General features: G+C 41.7%; 1 protein-coding gene across 4 annotated transcripts in view; it reads left to right on the plus strand.

The window, feature by feature from the left end:
- The window catches only part of gulp1a (GULP PTB domain containing engulfment adaptor 1a), a 144,983-nt gene that overhangs the window by 90,500 nt on the left and 35,079 nt on the right, over positions 1 to 19,404 (plus strand). For all 4 annotated transcript variants that reach the window (XM_090215515.1, XM_090215514.1, XM_090215516.1 and 1 more), the window contains one exon: positions 5,367 to 5,452. The gene's annotated coding sequence lies outside the window, so the exon portion shown is untranslated. The remainder of the gene's footprint in view (positions 1 to 5,366; positions 5,453 to 19,404) is intronic.

Below are 19,404 nucleotides of genomic sequence, written 5' to 3' on the forward strand. Positions count from 1 at the left end.
CACAAGATTCAACCAGCTTCTTCAGATAGTGACCCAATAATTACTTAGGCAAAATAACCCAGTTCTCAAATATTGTTATAGTCTAACAAAAAGAGTATAGTGCAATAGTACATTTACCTGTGATGATCCTCCATATGAAGTCTGTCTCATATGTTAACGAGGATCATACTTATGATCTCTGTTCTCTTTATATACCTTTTTACAGGGGAAGTTCCCACTGGTGCTGTAGACCTACGTAACCTTGGGCCTGTGTGTTAAATGGAAGCTTCCTATTATTACCATTTAAGGTCATGCACTACTGACTCTCACATTGCTGCTTCCGTGTTACTGTTGGCTGATTCGACTCAATCATACCAGCTGGTTGTTTCTACCACTGGAGGTGGCGTAGGTGGTATGCCAAGCGTCAGCTGGGAGAAGTCTATGATAGGTATCTCCTCGGCTTCTCCCTGTTGTCCAGTTTCCGCAGGTGCGGTCCATGGTTCCAGGAGGTCCTGTGTTGTTGTCCCCATTGCTTGATGGAGTGGGCAGATTCTTTTCATCTCTTGTCACAGTACCCTCCCCTATAGTGTCAGGTTTGCGGCCGGAGTCCGCACCTTTGGGGGAGGGGTACTGTCACGCCCTGACCGTAGAGATTTTTATTCTCTATGTTTGGTTGGTCCGGGTGTGACTCGGGTGGGAAACTCTATGTTCTGTGTTTCTATGTTTTGGTTCTCAATCAGGGACAGCTGTCTATCGTTGTCACTGATTGGGAATCATACTTAGGCAGCCTTTTTCCTTTTGTGTTTTGTGGGTAGTTGTCTTTGTTAGTGGCATTATAGCCTAAGTAAGCTTCGTGGTCGTTTCCGTGTTCTTTGTTTTGTTGCTGACATTTATCAAATAAAATAAATGTACGCTCACCATGCTGCACCTTGGTCCGGTCATTTCCACGACGACAGCGATCGTCTATTTTAATTCCAGGTTGTAAGGCAACAAAATAGGGAAAATGCCAAAGGGGGTGAATACTTTCACAAGCTACTGTAAGCATTTAAATGTAAAGTCTACACCTGTTGTATTCAGCAAGTGACAAGTAACATTTTATTTTATTTGATCAAGCAGCATGTGTTTCAGTGTTTTGCCGTTCACCCAATTTACATAAAATAGGTAGTTCAGTATGTGTCATTTAGCTATTTAAGTAAAGTGTCTGATGTACTGAATATGCCAGTAGTTGTTTTATGTTTACCTATGGAGCATCCATCTTTTTAGCATTCAGTTTGCAATATCCAGTTCGCCACAAGCTTCGGGCAAACATTTTTTACTGTAGTTTTGCACAATGAACACAGTGGGAGAGAAGAACACTGTTGTAACTAGCAACATGCACGGGCAGCTCTGTTGATTCTAAATTAAAGAGTGCAGGTAGTGTTTAATCAATAACACAAATCTGTTGGGTCGCTGTCTGCAATTGAAGGATTAAGTCAGATTAATTCTACTTTGCTCCCATGGAACTACAGTCCAACCTCTCTTGACTGCAGTCTACATATTAAATCAATTATCTTTTAAATGGGTCAGGTAGGTCGCAGTGCGGCCCGTACCTCTGTATAAAACCAACTCTCTTCTAATGCATGCAAGAGCAATGCAATGGGTTGTGTAGCACACCTTGGCTTTTGAAGAGTAGTCTCGAGTGGAGCAGGGGGTTGAGCTAATATCTTTAAAGGTCATGTGTGATACATGCAATATGACTGCTCGATCCTCCTGTTGACTTGGTGGTAGTAAATTAAGTAGATTACGTTTCACCACAGATTGGCTACTTGTTTTGCATGGTGAAAGTATGCATTTTATAAAGCCTCTGTAGTCCCAGGTTGGGAGGAATAAGTGAAGGCTCAAGAATGGTTTTCCATGCAGGATATCGTTTAGCACATTGCTTTGTCTTCACGCATACTGTCCCTCAGTGCTTTAAAAGCTGTTTTATTAATCGTCAATATAGTTTTATTTGCTACTATAAAAAAGGAAAACAGCATAAGCTATTTATAAAGTTCTGGGGCTTCGAGTCGATGCACCTGTATCTGCTCGACATTGCTTTATACAACAGTGTATTTTCAATGGTTTTATGGGTTGACTTTTGTCATTTTTTTTATAATTGGCAAAAGTAATGCGTATGATGCCAGTTTTAGCCTCAGCTAGCTTCCAGTAAGTTTTGTGGTGTATTTTAGAATGCTTGGCCCCCCTCCACACTAGTAGGACCCTGACAGTGCAGGCCCAGGGTCTTCCCCTCAGGAGCTGAGCTGGCTAAAGGATGGCCTGCCTAGCTCTGCCTCAGCCTCTTATCTACCCCCGGCAGCAGCCCTCAGGCAGTGGAGCTGCTGCTGGGGCTCAAACACACAAACCTGTCCAGATGCTTGGAAGAATAACTGATGTTGCCACATCACGTCTAACACCTTTTGGAATGTAAAGAACAGCAGGCGAAACACTTTCACAATGTATGAGAATGAGATGAAAGGGAAATAACTTTATTCCAACGCTTATTTTTAAAGCCAGTGTGCTGTTGGCCCTGCATATTTAAGTCCCTGTGGGGTTTTCATACCTCACTTACACAAATACACATATGGATACCTTGCACCGAGTGGAATATTGGCATGTTGCCAATGACTTTTGCTATGTTCAAAGAACTCATCTAAGGACTATGGGGATCTGGTTTTGATACTCTATTTCTACAGTTTCAAGTTGGTGGTTGTAGTTGCAATACTCTCATCCTGTTGCTGTGTCGTTCTTCATTAAGAGTATTCTATGCACATACTACCTATATTTTCTGAAGAGACTTACGCAACTGCATTTTTTGTTCTTTTATTCCATGTTTTTGTTAGAAAATGTAACCCCCTTCTGCTCCCAGGTGGTCTATTCTCATAATGGATTTAAAAGCGTCTCTGAAAGGTGCTCGCCTTGGCTCAGCAGGGCTTGCATTTAGAACTATGTGATTTGTTCTTGTGCAACATTACGCCTTATTATTTCCTGCCGGCAAGAAACCATGGAGTCAGGGTCTGCCAGATTCACATTTAAGTCGCACTGTCCTGTTAGCTGGAGGGTCTGTGAATGTGATGACTGCGGCAGGACCAACGAAGCAGTCAGGGAGAGGGCCCCAGGACAATGCATTAACAATGTCTCCCTGTAGAAGTTTTGGGTATGTCTATGCTGCAGGCTCCTTCTGTTCACACACAAGCAGCCACTGAATAGCAGATGTGTTGGAGGTCTCCCTCAGTCCCTCGGCAGTATTGAGATACGAAAGTCTCCTTTGAACAAATGAGGCCCTCAAATAGTTGAACAACAAGAAACTTGAATTTCAAACTATATGGCTTGGTTGTGAAATGTATAGCATGTCAGCACTGAAGCAAAACCTGAACTTTTTCCAACTTAGGGGTATAAACCATGTAACTCTTCAAATTAATATTGAAATGTTAATTTCAGAATATGTGACTGTGAAGTAGAATTGCGCATTACCACTATTCTAGGCCAAGAACATATTCAGGGCTTGACATTCAGGTAAATTTGGCAGTGGCAAAACTATTTTCAGGCCTTGCCAACATTTTTTAAGCAGAATTAAGTCAAAACTTTAACTCAGGAAAATTCACTGTCTTCTTGGTGTATTTTTGGCCAGTGTATATTTGGCCTTGTGTTTTAGGTTATTGACCTGCTGAAAGGTGAATTAATCTCCCAGTGTCTGGTGGAAAGCAGATTGGAAACTACCCAGTTTTTAACGATTACAAGCATACCCATATGTTGCAGCCACAATATGTTTGAAAATATGGAGAGTAATACTCAGTGATGTATTGGATTTGCCCCAAAAATAACACTTTGTACTCAAATGTGAATTACTTTGCCACATTTTTTGCAGTACTACTTTAGTGCCTTGTTGCAAACGAGATACATGTTTTGGAATATTTATGTTCTGTTCTTCCACTGATGAGTGATTAGGACTGGCTCGCAGTCGCCATTCCAATTCATCCCAAAGGTGTTCAATGGGGTTGAGGTCAGGGCTCTGTGCAGGCTAGCCAAGTTCTTCCACACCGATCTTGACAAACCATTTCTGTGCGGAACTCGCTTTGTGCACGGGTACATTGTCATGCTAAAACAGGAAAAGGCCTTCCCCAAACTTTTGCCACAAAGTTGGAAGCACAGCATCGTCTAGAATGTCACTGTATGCTGTAGCGTTACGATTTCCCTTCACTGGAACTAAGGGGCCCAAACCCTGAAAAACAGCCCCAAACCATTATTCATCCTCCACCAAACTGTACAGTTGGCACAACCGAGGACAGACGATTCTTACGCATCACTCGCTTCAGCACTTGGCAGTCTCATTCTGTGCGCTTGTGTGGCCCACCACTTCGCGGCTGCGTTTCCACTTCACAATAACAGCACTTACAGTTGACCGGGGAAGCTCTAGCAGGGCAGAAATGTGACAAACTGACTTGATGGGAAGGTGGCATCCTATGACGGTCCAACGTTGAAAGTAACTGAGCACTTCAGTAAGGCCATTCAACTGCCAATGTTTGTCTATGGAGATTGTATGGCTGTGTGCTAGAGTTTATAAACCTGTCGGCAAAAGGTGTGGCTGAAATGGCCAAATCCACTAATTTGAAGGGGTGTCCACATACGTGTGTATATAGTGTACATCCTAATTTTTCTCCTATCACAGCCATTAAACTCTCAAAGGGATAGTCTTTTTTTTTTTTTTTTACCCCATCTACCAATAGGTGCCCTTTGCGAGGTATTGGACAATTTTCCCTGTTTTTTGTGGTTGAATCTGTGTTTGAAATGTCAATGTTCAACTGAGGGACCTTACAGATGTGCGAGGTACAGAGATGAGGTAGTCATACAAAAATCATGTTACACACTATTTCACACAGAGAGTCCATGAAACATATTATGTGACTTTGTTACTCCGGGAATTATTTAGGTTTACCTTTATGTTGGTTTTTTATGTTGGTTTTATTATTAAAAACATAATTCCACTTTGACATTATGGGATATTGTGTGATGGCCAGTGCCACACAATCACAATTTAATCCATGTTAAATTCAGGCTGTAACACAACAGAATGTGGTAAAAGAAAAGAGGTGTGAATATGTACTGTATGCCTGTCAATTCTTTTCTGAGGTATTTGACACAGGGGGCTATTTAAACATTACCAGAATCTACAGGTTTCAGCTGGATAACCAACTCAAACTGTTGTTTTCAAAAAGATCTGCACTTCTTTTGTTTATGTAGGCTATATTCTCTTGTTCTTGTGTGGTATCGACCAATGGCAGATGATGGTACAGAATCAATTCAGTATTCCCAAAGCCTCAATGCTGTAGGACTAACCTTTCTCCTCTTTCTCTTCTTCCCCCCCCCCACAGAAGACACAGCACTCATGAAAATTCAGAGGCCATTAGATGAGTGAGGCCCAACAGTGGATCCTGGTCGTTCACAATCAAAATTATCGGTAAGGCACCTTATCCGCTGTGGAGCTGTCGGATTACTGCTCATCTTCAAATCTAGCTCACCCGAGGAGCTTCCAAAGCAATCTTGATGTGCTTGGTGTTACAAAACAGCTCATAGAGTGGGTAACAAAATTGGAGGCACCGCTGGAATGTATGTGTAGCCTTTTAATATTATTATTTTTATCCCACATACTGTGATTAGAAATCACAAGGGGATACACTAAAAATAAGAGTAGTATGTGAGCACAAAGCAAATTGCTAGCCCAGGAGGTAAACTATTAAGAAGGATTGTTCAACTTCTCTAACCTTAGTCATGGCTCAATTGTCTGTCCAGCAAGCCCTCCCCTGCAGCCCGGTCTCAAGGTCCCCTGAACCACGGTCTCAAGGTCTCCGGCCATCACTAAGGCATCGTAATAATGACACGAGTCAGCCAAAGGTCTCACCCACCAGGCATCTCTATTAGGGTTGAATAGCGGGAACCGGGTCTCCAAACCCACTTCCTTTTCCCGGGATAAATAACTGTGAGAAACCAATAAAGTATAATAAATGATTTCAATGAACAGCATGTGAAATTGAACTGTTAAATTAGCTAATATATGATTTCTAAATCTGGCTTCTCTACGGCCTTCTCTCTGATATCTGCATGATCAATCATCAACGCTGAGGTGGGGACAGACAGCGCATCCTAATATTCTTTTATCAAAATGTTTGTTTTTTTGGCAGAAATGCCTTCTCGAACATGTGAACTTTCATGTGCCTTAATAACAAACCTGTATGCCATCTGTAAATACGAATAAAAGTGTTAATTTACGAGCCTTGTTGGTTAAACCAAGGAAGAAATTAGCAACCTTTCCACTAGCCATGATTGCCTGATATAATGAGTGGGCTGGACATGCCGAGAGATGATTTTGGATTGGTCTGCCATATTGAAGGCTTCTGTCTATGTGAGCTCGTCAGTCTTTGTTGGTAATGCTGTTGGAACATGGCTTTAAAAATATATATATTGTGTAGTGGAGCTGCATAAGTGTTGCTGTCCACTTTCTGGAGGATCAAGTTTTGAAATCAGTGGAATTTGACTGATGGCTAAAGAGATGGAGAAAACACCTGTCTCCGGATTACATCTTCAAACTAAGGGAAACAGTGGTATGGCATCCCTGAAAGGGAGCGAGACGTGTCCATCATGCATGATGATGTATACAGGTAACATAGTCTAGCGTTAGCTAGCTACATTTTGAGATATTACACATTTCTAATTTTTGAAAGAAAGTGGTTCCATTTCAAGCTAAAGTGTACTACTAGCTAGCTAACAGTAGCTGTTTGGCTCCCTAGCTGACGTTATTTGTTTCCCAAAGCCATTTGCTTTTCTAGTCAACCAGGTTGGTTAGCTCCCAGCACTGTGGCATTGTTTGCACTTTGTTCATTGTTGTTTAACTAGCTGACGTTAGCTGGCTGGCTCGATAGCTAGCGTTACGTAACGTGTCTGATCTTAAACGTGGTTTATTGTTTAGCTAGATAGCTAGCTATATGTCTTAAGCTAAAGTGTACTGTTAGTTAGCTAACGTTAGCTGGCTGGCTCCCTAGCGGACGTTATTATTAGTTTCCCAGAGTTGTTTGCTTTTCTAGTTAGTCTAATGTTAGTTAGCTAACATTGAACCTGGTTGGTTAGCTCCCAGCACTGTGGCATTGTTGGCACTTTGTTCATTGTTGTTTAACTAGCTTACGTTAGCTGGCTGGCTCGTTAGCTAATGTTACGTGACGTGTGTACAACACCCGTTGAATATGGCCGGTGTCAGTAAATGTCTGCTAAAAAGCGTAATGACATTATGGCCAGTAGAGCGGGTTAGGCTGTTTTCATGTAATCCAGGGCTTTGAATGCTCTGAATGCTCCGAGAGCGAAATGAGGTGGGTGGGGCTAAAACTTAAGAGGGTGTGTACAATGCTGAATGGGTGTAGAGAACGAAGAGCTCTTCACTAGATGCCAAAACATTCAAAGGCCATTTTCTCAAAAGTGAGTTTACAAGTTGATCAACTTTCAAAGCAGAATAACTTTCCCATTGTTCCTCAAATGCAGTGTATGACATAACATTTTGTAGCTCTGAGTCTCTACTTTTATTCAATGTAAAAAACACCATTTCACATTTTGCTACATAAGACCGAATCCAGGTGGTGAGTCACAAATGGTGTTCAATGGGGTTGAGGTCAGGCCTCCACACTGATCTCGACAAACCATTTCTGTATGGACCTTGCTTTGTCCACAGGGACATTGTCATGCTGAAACAGGAAAGGGCCTTCCCCAAACTGTTGCCAGAAAGTTGGTAGCACAGAATCGTCATAGAATGTCATTGAATGATGTAACGTTAAGATTTACCTTCACTGGAACCAAGGGGACTAGCCAGAATCATGAAAAACCGCCCCAGACCATTATACCTCCTCCACTAAACTTTACAGTTGGCACTATGCATTGGGGCAGGTAGCGTTGTCCTGGCATCCACCAAACTCAGATTCGTCCTTCGGTCTGCCAGATGGTGAAGTGTGATTCATAACTCCAGAGAACGTGTTTCCACTACTCCAGAGTCCAATGGTTACGAGCTTTACACCACTACAACCGACGCTTGGAATTGCGCATGGTGATCTTAGGCTTGTGTGCGGCTGCTCGGCCAAGGAAACTGATTTCATGAAGCTCCCGGCAAACGGTTGACATTGCTTCCAGAGCCATTTTGGAACTCTGTAGTGAATGTTGCAACAGACAATTTTTACAAACTTCAGCACTCGTCGGTCCTGTATTGTGAGCTTGTATGGCCTACCACTTCGCGACTGAGCCGTTTTCGCTCCTAGATGTTTCCTATTCACAATAACAGCACTTACAGTTGACCGTAGCAGCTCTAGCAGGGCAGAAATTTGACGAACTGACTTGTTGGAAAGGTGGCATCCTATGCTTTTCCAACAGTCTTGAAGGAGTTCCCATATGTGCTGAGCACTTGTTGGCTGCTTTTCCTTCACTCTGTGGTCCAATTCATCCCAAACCAGCTCAATTAGGTTGAGATTGGGTGATTGTGGAGGCCAGGTCACCTGATGCAGCACTCCATCACTCTCCGTCTTGGTCAAAAAACCCTGACACAGCCTGGTGGTTTGTTATGTCATTGTCCTGTTGAAAACAAATTATAGTCCCACTAAGCACAAACCAAATGGGATGGCGTATCGCTACAGAATGCTGTGGTAGCCATGCTGGTTAAGTGTGCCTTGAATTCTAAATAAATCACAGACAGTGTCACCAGCAAAGCACCATCTCACCTCATCCTCCATACTTCACAGTGAGAACCATACATGTGGAGATCATCTGTTCACCTATGCATCTCAGAAAGACACATTGGTTGGAATCCAAAATATAACATTTGGACGCATCAGACCAAGGGACAGATTTCCACCGGTCTAATGTCCATTGCTCATGTTTCTTTGCCCAAGCGAGTCTCTTCTTATTGGTGTCCTTTAGTAGTGGTTTCTTTGCAGCAATTCGACCATTAAGGCCTGATTCATGCATTCTCCTCTTGATGTTGATGTTGAGATCTGTCTGTTACTTGAACTCTGAAGCATTTATTTGGGCTGCAATTGTTTAGGCTGGTAACTCTAACTTATCCTCTGCAGCAGAGGTAACTCTGGGTCTTCCTTGCCTGTGGTGGTCCTCATGAAAGCCAGTTTCATCATAGCGTTTGATGGTTTTTGCGACTGCACTTGAAGAAACGTTCAAAGTTATTGACATTTCCCTTTTGACTTGACTGACTGTCTGTCTTAAAGTAATGATGGACTGTCTTCTCTTTGTTTATTTGAGCTGTTCTTGCCATAATATGGACTTGGTATTTTTCCAAATAGGGCTATTTTCTGTATACCAACCCTACCTTGTCACAACACAACTAATTGGCTCAAGCACATTAAGAAGGAAATTATTTCCACAAATTAACTTTTAACAAGGCACACCTGTTAATTTAAATTTATTCCAGACTACTTCATGAAGCTGGTTGAGAGAATGCCAAATGTGTGCAAAGCTGTCATCAACGCAAAGGGTGGCTACTTTAAAGAATCTCAAATATGACATTTTTATTTGTTTAACACTCTTTTTGGTTACTACATGATTCCGTATGAGCTAATTCATAGTTTTGTTGTCTTCACTATTATTCTACTATGTAGAAAATAGTAAAAATAAAAACTCTTGAATGAGTAGGTGTGTCCAAACCTTTGACTGGTACTGTGTATACTGAACAAAAACATAAATGCAACATGCACCAATTTTAAAGTTTTTACTGTGTTACAGTTCATATAATTGAATCAGTCAATTGAAATAATTTAGTTAGGCCTTGAACTATGGATTTCACATGACTGGGCAGGGGCGCAGCCATGGGTGGGCCTGGGAGCAAGACCCACTAACATGGGAGCCAGAACCAGCCAATCAAAAATAGTTTTTCCCCACAAAAGGGCTTTTTTACAGACAGAAATACTCAGTTTCATCAGCTTTCCGGTTAGCTGGTCTCACACTATCCCACAGGTGAAAAAGCCTGATGTGGAGGTCCTGGGCTGGTGTGGTTGCATGTGGTCTGCAGTTGTGTGGTCGGTTGGACGTACTGCCAAATTCTCTAAAATGACATTGGAGGCAGCTGATGATAGAGAAATGAACTTTCAATTCTCTGACAACAGCTCTGGTGGACATTCGTGCAGTCAGCATGCCAATTGCACGTCCCATTAAACTTGAAACATCTGTGGCGTTGTGTAACACCTGTCAGGTGGATGGATTATTTTGGCAATGGAGAAATGCTCACTAACAGGGATTTAAACAAATTTGTGCACAACATTTGAGAGAAATACGTTTTTTGTGGGTATGGAACTTTTCTGGGAACTTTTTATTTCACCTCATGAAACATGTGACCAACACTTTACATGTTGTTTTTTGTTTTGTTCAGTATAGATATATACAGTGGGGAGAACAAGTATTTGATACACTGCCGATTTTTATCATAGGTACACTTCAACTGTGAGACAGAATCTAAAACAAAAAACTCGAATCACATTGTATGATTTTTAAGAAATTAATTTGCATTTGATTGCATGACATAAGTATTTGATCACCTACCAACCAGTAAAAATTCCGTCTCTCACAGATCTGTTAGTTTTTCTTTAAGAACCCCTCCTGTTCTCCACTCATTACCTGTATTAACTGCACCTGTTTGAACTCGTTACCTGTATAAAAGACACCTGTCCACACACTCAATCAAACAGATTCCAACCTCTCCACAATGGCCGAGACCAGAGAGCTGTGTAAAGACATCAGGGATACATTTGTAGACCTACATAAGGCTGGGATGGGCTACAGGACAATAGGCAAGCAGCTTGGTGAGAAGGCAACAGTATTAGCCTTAGATTTAACTAATGAATGTTGGGTTGTGCATCAACTTCTAACTTGCACAAAATACACTTGCGCTCCGCTGGCCACTCTCCTTAAAAAACAGTCCTTGGCTCTTGGAGTCCCAGGAAAAGCTAGACTACAATTGCTTGCAGGACCTTTTTTTGCAATCTCTTGTTTACTGAACGTTAAAGACCTCATCCAATAGAAGTCACGGGCAATTTGAAAGAGGACGCATGATGGTAGTAGGCTATAGCAGTAGTTTATTCAGACCATAACCTTTCTTTGTGAAGAGAAGTGAAAGCCGTTTGCATCTTATTGCAGTCCTAATTTATTCGATCTTGTCATTACAATGATGAAGATGCGGACGATAGAAGGTATTTCATTTAACTGTTGTAAGGAAGGAATGAAGCCACAATCGAAAGAAAGAGAAGGTTGGCTAATAACGACGTCGCACAACATCAGGGGAATTATTATGAATGTTAGCCCAATAATTACCAACATTTAACATGTTTCCAAATCCTAAATCACTTTGCTGGCATACAATTGTAACTTTGTAAGCCCCATGTCCTGCACCAGCATATCATGTTCTCTCTCAGCTTCATGGTTTTGAACGAGGTACGTAATTCCAGTCCATATAATACAGTAGTATACAATACAGTACGGTAATACAGTCCGCACTCAAAAAGATTAGCCTACTGGAGCTTTCATTTTCATTTGTTTACCGAAGGAAGCATGGCTACATCTATGGGCTTTTATGTTTTTCTGTCACACGTAATATGAAGGCACAATCATTTCATTTGGCCTTTTTTGGGCTTGGGCTCATAAAAAGTATAATTTATGGCTCATCAGGCTCAGGTAGCATCAGGCTTGAATTTTCATGCCGATCAAAGCTCTCGTCAAATCCAGACATATGTATGTGCTTTAGAATGACATTTCCGGTTTGGGCTGGAAATAGGTGATTTATTCTAGGGATGGAACATTTGAAAAATACCGGGAAAATATACACCCCTAATCTCTACCCCTGCCGCTCCAATTTAGTCAGACAAATCGCGAGTGATCCCAGAGGTCACTCATGGTAGCCCTCCCGTCCATTCGTATATACTACTAGGATATGGTGAACAACACCTTGCCAGCCTGCCTGCTTGCCTGCATGCAGTACTCCCACAGCTTTGGAACTCCATGTAATGCATCAGCGGGAGGTAATCGGATTTCCAATGACTACACAGGCAAATCTGCAATGCTAATGTGCTTAATAAAAGGCTCCCAAATAGGTTAAGTTGATTTAAAAAAAAAAAAAAATCCTATATGGAATTGGCTCACTCATTAGATCCCATTGAGAAGCAATAGGCTACATGCAAAAATCCCAAATAAATCTTATCAATTGCTACACCCCGTCATGCAAATATGTTTGTCTCACTGTGGGGGACGGGTTAATATGAAGATGGGCAATGGATTGAAATCAAAAGTTGCACTACGTGGTGCAGACGAATAGTTTCAACAGTGTGTGTGTGTATGAGGGAGAGTGTGTGTATGGAAGCGGGTGCTGGGTTTTCTAACGACAGAAAACAAAGGGAGCAAGTGGAGATTAGTGTTTTTCCAGTTATGTGCGTGGTTGTGTGATGGCTCTTGTGAAATGGGTCTGTAGTGATGATACACAGCCCACCCTCCACTTCCCCAAACGCTATAAACATGATGATGTCACAACATGAGAGAACCAACATTGCCGTGTTTGTGCATGTTTATTTAGTGCCAACCTACACAAATTTAGGTCCAAAACAATGTATAAAGACAAAATTGAGTGTTCAGCTTGCATTATTGACAGCAACTGTTTTTTTGTTGTTGTTGCTATCTGCCAAACCTTTTCTCCTCAAATATAGTCATTGAATTAATCTTTTTAAATTTGTTCAAGATTACTGGCCAACCTCAGCAGCAAGGTAGGCCCACATTTTTCATATGTAAATATTAGAATAAGATGAAAGGTTTTATGATGAAGGCATCTAATTAGATACCATTCTCTATAAAGCAAGGCTCCATTCAACTAATGCAAAGATGTGTTACCTCTAACCTCTATTCCTGCTGAACCCTCTTCGTCTTCATCAGATATTGCTTTGACATATTGAAAGTGGGTCATCTCTTTACACTCACTTGAAGCACTTGAATGCATAGAATTCTATGAATATGCATTATAAACGACAAAGTAGAACATATTGAAATCCTGTCAGGTATAATCATGGCAATCATCCAATCTAGAATGCGTTATTTAAGCCTTGCAGAGAAAGTGGAACTGACATGTATAATTTAATAAGTGATTTTCACATCACTGTTGTTATATCAAGCAACTTGCGTACAATTTTGAGATTAAGAACCATTAGGAAAGTTGATGGGGGTTAATAACTAAATGTTCTTGTCATGCAACGTCAAGGTAAATGTGCAGAAACTTTTTAGCACAAGTGTCAAATGCAATGTGTCCCACAGTTTGTACCCAGAGGTCCTAAGGCAGTGTAAGTTGGAAACTTGATAGAATGTGAATTGAGCTTGGAGTTAATCACTATGTCAGCAAAAAGTAACAATGTCAATGAATTGTTACCAAAATTACTCTGCAGAATATCTGACCTTGGTGAATGCATTTTCTAAGATGCTTGACTGTGGGGGTTGAGGGGGAAACTATCTGTGGATTTTGTGATGAAGCTGAAGCAAGATACAAGGGAAGCATTCAATTTATCAGGGCTCCCGGACAATGACCCTTGACAGATTAGATAATTTTGTTCAAACATTTCAGAGAAGTTGACATGCCTTTCCAGAAATGGTGTGCTTTGTCAGCTGTTTCCACTTTCTGTTTCCAAGATTCAAATGACCCAATTGAGCAAGACTTTAAAAAAAAATTCTACATCTAATTTTGAATTGCATTTTTTTTTGGAGCAGTGACTCAATCCCCCCTCACCCCCATTGACTTACTGTATCAGGAGGACAGTGCTTTCTGGAATGTTGATGGCCTAATAACTGTAACTATTTACTCCCAATTAATAATTATCTCTGTGTGATTTGTTTGACTTTTTGTATTAACTCTAGACTCGTGTTGAGTTACCCTTTATCTGTGCCAGGTTGTTGTACATTGATATTGAGTTACGGTATGATATCATGGAACAGTCTAATGTGACGGGGCGGCAGGTAGCCTAGTGATTAGAGCGTTGGACAATTAACCGAATGGTTGCAAGATCAAATCACAGAGCTGACAAGGTAAAAATCTGTCGTTCTGCCCCTGAACAAGGCAGTTAACTGTTCCTAGGTTGTCATTTAAAATAAGAATTTGTTCTTCACTGACTTGCCTTGTTAAATAATGATAAAAAGATGAGGATTTGTTAGTTGATGTTTTTTTTAATAGATTTTACTAAGTTAATTGAAGGGATGCTATTCAGATCACACAGTGAATGGGAGTATAATAATGATTGGCAGGAGTCATAGAGTAACCTTGGGATGTGAGAAGCGTATTTTCCACTTCTCTTTTAAGGTATTAGTTATATGTTGATAGATTTCTGTTGATAGATTTCAATCACAGCTGTGATTTATTTTTATAATAGAAAAATCAACACATGCCAGCACTTTTCATAACTTTGGTACTAACAGTGTAGTACAAGGAATTTATAGAAATATTAATTGATTTACGGAATAATGAGCAACAATGCAACAACATACTGGGGAAAATTATTGAATCAATGTCTTTTCAATTAATTTTAACCCAAAAATACAGTTTTACTTTCTTTTGTCATTTAGTTTAGAATTGTGGAGTAAATACAATGTTGTTGATCCATCTTCAATTTATCCTATCACAGCCATTAAACTCTAACTGTTTTAAAGTCACCATTGGCCTTTATGGTGAAATCCCTGAGAGGTTTCCTTCTTCTCCGACAACTGAGTTAGAAAAGACGTCTGTGCCTTAGTAGTAAATGGGTGTATTCATACACCATTCAAAGCGTTATTTAATAAATTCACCATGCTCAAACGGATATTCAATGTCTGCCTTTTTTATTTTGACCCATCTACCAATAGCTGCCATTCTTTGCGAGGCACTGGAAAACCTTGGTGGTCTTTATGGTTGAGTGTTTGAAATTCACTGCTCAACTGATGGATCTTACAAATAATTGTATGTGTGGGGTACAGAGATGAGCTTTTCATTTTTAAGTAATTTATTTTAAAAAATCAACTTTAATATTAAAGTGTATTGTGTACAGGCAAGAGACACAAAATATCAATTTAATCAATCTTAAATTCCTGCTGTAACACAACAAATGTGTTGAAAGTCAAGGGTGTGAATACTTTATGAAGGCACTGTATATTGTTGGCATTACCTCAGACAATAACAAAACATCTTTCATTCTCCGTTCAAGTCACTTTATTGTGCCATCCCTGTTATCTCATCTCAGAAACTTTTCAAACTTTTATGGTGAGTGGTGGTAGATATGATCTCTGAAAATAAATATGAGATTCCAAGAAGATACAAAACTGTGACCTTCTGAAAGCCTTCAACCCCTTGACATACCCTGAAGACATCTGTTATTTTCTGAGGAATATCTGAACTTCATAAAAACTCCTGTTGGGCAAAATGTTTAATACTTATATTTATTTGCAGAGGGCCGGTGTATTTTTAATCAGGTGTGTAACTCCTTAGTTGGAACAAATGCCTGCACCCACACTGGCTCTCTGTGGATAAGATCAAACCCTGATCTAAGCAGTGTGAAAGCAAAAGCTACTTTGAGAGTGACATCAATGGGTCTCTCTGGCTGCTTGTACACGGGCAGTTGAATTCTGGTATTTTTTTCACTAATTGGTCTTTTGACTAATCAGATCAGCTCTGAATTGGGCTGGCTGTGTAAACGCAGTTCAGATAAAAGGTGAAACTCATTTCATAATTTCTGAAAGAGATCACCCTTTGTTTTCGTTAATGCATAATACCACATACATACAAAGTAACCAGTTACAAATTTAAGAATACAGAAGTTCAAATTCAATTTGATTTGTCATATGCGCCAAATACAACAGTTGTAGAACTTACAGTGAAATGCTTACTTACAAGCCCTTAAAACAATGCAGTTTTAAGTAAATACCTCAAATAAAGTAGAGTTAATAATAACTAATAATTAAAGAGCAGTAGCGGGGCTATATACAGGGGGTGTACCGGTACAGATGTGCGGGGGCACTGGTGTCAAGGTAATTGAGGTAATATGTACATGTAGGTAGAGTTATTAAAGAGACAATGCATAGATAATAGAGAGTAGCAGCAGTAAAGAAAGGGGGGGGGGGGGGCAATGCAAATAGTTTGGGTAGCCATTTGATTAGTTGTTCAGGAGTCTTATGGCTTGGGGGTAGAAGCTGTTTAGAAGCCTCTTGGACCTAGACTTGGCGCTCCGGTACCGCTTTCCGTGCGTTATTAGAGAGAACAGTCTATGATTAGGGTGGCTAGAGTCTTTGACAATTTTTAGGGCCTTCCTCTGACACCGCCTGGTATAGAGGTCCTGGATGGCAGGAAGCTTGGCCCCGGTGATGTACTCACTACCCTCTGTAGTGCCTTGCTGTCGGAGGCCCGAACAGTTGCTTTTCCAGGAAGTGATCCAACCAGTCAGGCTCTCAATGGTGCAGTTGTAAAACCTTTTGAGGATCTGATGACCCGTGCCAAATCTTTTCAGTCTCCTGAGGGGTCGTGCCCTCTTCACTACTGTCTTGGTGTGCTTGGACCATGTTAGTTTGTTGGTGATGTGGACACCAAGGAACTTGAAGCTCTCAACCTGCTTCACTACAGCCCGTTCGATGAGAATAGGGGCGTGCTCGGTCCTCCTTTTCCTGTAGTCCACAATCATCTCCTTTGTCTTGATCACATTGAGGGAAAGGTTGTTGTCCTTGCACCACAAGGTCAGGTCTCTGACCTCCTCCCTATAAGCTGTCTCATCATTGTCGGTGATCAGGCCTAGCACTGTGTCATCAGCAAACTTAATGATGGTGTTGGAGTTGTGCCTGGCTGTGCAGTCATGAGTGAACAGGGAGTACAGAAGGGGACTGAGCACGCACCCCTGAGGGGCCCCCGTGTTGAGGATCAGCGTGGCAGATGTGTTGTTCCCTAACCTTACCAACTTGGGGGCAGGCCATCAGGAAGTCCAGGATCCAGTTGCAGAGGGAGGGGTTTAGTCCCAGGGTCCTTAGCTTAGTGATGAGCTTTTAGGGCACTATGGTGTTGAAAGCTGAGCTGTAGTCAATGAATAGCATTCTCACAAAAGTGTTAATTTTGTCCATGTGGGAAAGAGGCAGTGTGGAGTGCAATAGAGGTAACATCGTCTGTGGATCTGTTGGTGCAAATTGGAGTGGGTCTAGGTTTTCTAGGATAATGGTGTTGATGTGAGCCATGACCAGCCTTTCAGAGCATTTCAAGGCTACAGACGTGAGTTCTACGGGTCAGTAGTCATTTAGGCAGGTTACCTTATGTTCTTGGGCACAGGGACTATGGTGGCATGCTTGAAACATGTTGCTATTACAGACTCAAACAGGAAGAGGTTGAAAATGTCAGTGAAGACAATGGCCAGTTGGTCAGCGCATGCTCAGAGTACACGTCCTGGTAATTCGTCTGGCCCAGCGGCCTTTTGAATGTTGTTCTGTTTAAATGTCTTGCATCGGCTGCGGAGAGCGTGATCACACAGTTGTTCGGAACAGCTTATGCTCTCATGCATGTTTCAGTGTTACTTGCCTCGATGTGAGCATATCATTTATTTAGCGTAGACTCGTGTCACTGGGCAGCTCTCGGCTGTGCTTCCTTTTGTAGTCTGTAATAGTTTGCATGCCCTGCCACATCCAACGAGCGTCGGAGCCGGTGTAGTATGAGTTGGTCTTAGTCCTGTATTGAAGCTTTGCCTGTTTGATGTTTTGTCGTAGGGCATAGCGGGATTTCTTAAAAGCTTCCATGTTAGAATCCCGCTCCTTGAAAGCGGCAGCTCTAGCCTTTAGCTCAGTGCGAATGTTGCCTGTAATCCATGGCTTCTGGTTGGGGTATATACGTACAGTCACTGTGGGGACGACGTCCTCGATGCACTTATTGATAAAGCCAGTGACTGATGTGGTGGCTCCTCAATGCCTTCGGAAGAATCCAGGAACATATTCCAGTCTGTGCTAGAAAAACAGTCCTGTAGTTTAGCATCTGCTTCATCTGACCACCTTTTATAGATTGAGTCACTGGTGTTTCCTGCTTTAATTTGAGCTTGTAAGCAGGAATCAGGAGGAAAAAGTTATGGTCAGATTTGCCAAATGGAGGGCAAGGGACAGCTTTGTACACGTCTCTGTGTGTGGAGTAAAGGTGGTTTGCACATGTAACATGCTGATTGAAATGAGGTAAAAAAGATTTGTTTCCCTGCATTAAAGTCCCCGGCCACTAGGAGCGCCGCCCCTGGATGAGTGTTTTCCTGTTTGCTTATGGCGGAATACAGCTCATTGAGTGCGGTTTTAGTGCCAGCCTCGGTCTGTAGTGATATGTGGACAGCTACGAAAAATTCAGCTGAAAACTCTCTAGGTAGATAGTGTGGTCTACAGCTTATCACGAGAAACTCTTCCTCAGGCGAACAAAACCTTGAGACTTAGATATCTTGCACCAGCTATTGTTTGCAAATATGTATAGGCCCCAGCCCCGTGTCTTACCAGAGGCTGCTGTTTTGTCCTGCCGATAGAGTGTATAACCCGCCAGTTGTATGTTCTTAATGTCGGCGTTCAGCCACGACTCGGTGAAACATAAGATATTACAGTTTGTGTCCTGTTGGTAGGATATACGTGCTTTCAGTTCGTCCCATTTATTTTCCAGCGACTGAACGTTAGCTAGCGGGATGGATGGCAAGGGCAGATTAGCCACTCATCGCCTGATCCTCACAAGGCACCCTGATCTCTTTCCACGAAATCTTAGTTTCCTTTTCCAGCTAATCACGGGGATCTGGGCCTGGTCTAGTGTCTGTAGTAGTGTATCCCAGTTCTGATGTCTTGAAGCTCTTTTCGGTCATAAGAGACGGTAGCAGCAACATTATGTACAAAACAAGTTACGAACAACGCAAAAAAACAAACAATAGCATGGTTGGTTAAGTGCTGATAAAACAGCAGCCCTCCCCTCCTGCGCCATTTTCACAGTTCTGTTCCCATCTTGGGCAAAGGGTTGATCAAACCCATTATAATGACACAGCGATAGATGAAAATGTCCTCTCCCCGCATTTGGTTCACGTCCAGTCCAGGGTTCCCTCCTAAACTACTGCTAATTGCCAATTAGGTTTCCTCCTCACCCTCAGTGTTTACTTCTCTCACATTCCTCCCTCATTATGTTCCATAGCAGAGCAGCCAGCTAGACAAATTATTTCATCAAGAAATAGCAGCCGATAACCCCTCTGCTACATCAACTCCATGTAATGGACACTAACATTCTCTGAGAATTCTATATGCAGGCCTACATTCAATTTCCCTGTTCTGGAAGTGGTGGATTAACTAAAGCTTTGGACACAACAGCTGTGTATTGATATAATAAGACAGTCCCAGCAGATGGTGGTTTTG

This window comes from Oncorhynchus mykiss, chromosome 22 (genome assembly GCF_057628025.1).
Source record: "Oncorhynchus mykiss isolate SJ-2025 chromosome 22, ASM5762802v1, whole genome shotgun sequence".
Taxonomy (NCBI): domain Eukaryota; kingdom Metazoa; phylum Chordata; class Actinopteri; order Salmoniformes; family Salmonidae; genus Oncorhynchus; species Oncorhynchus mykiss.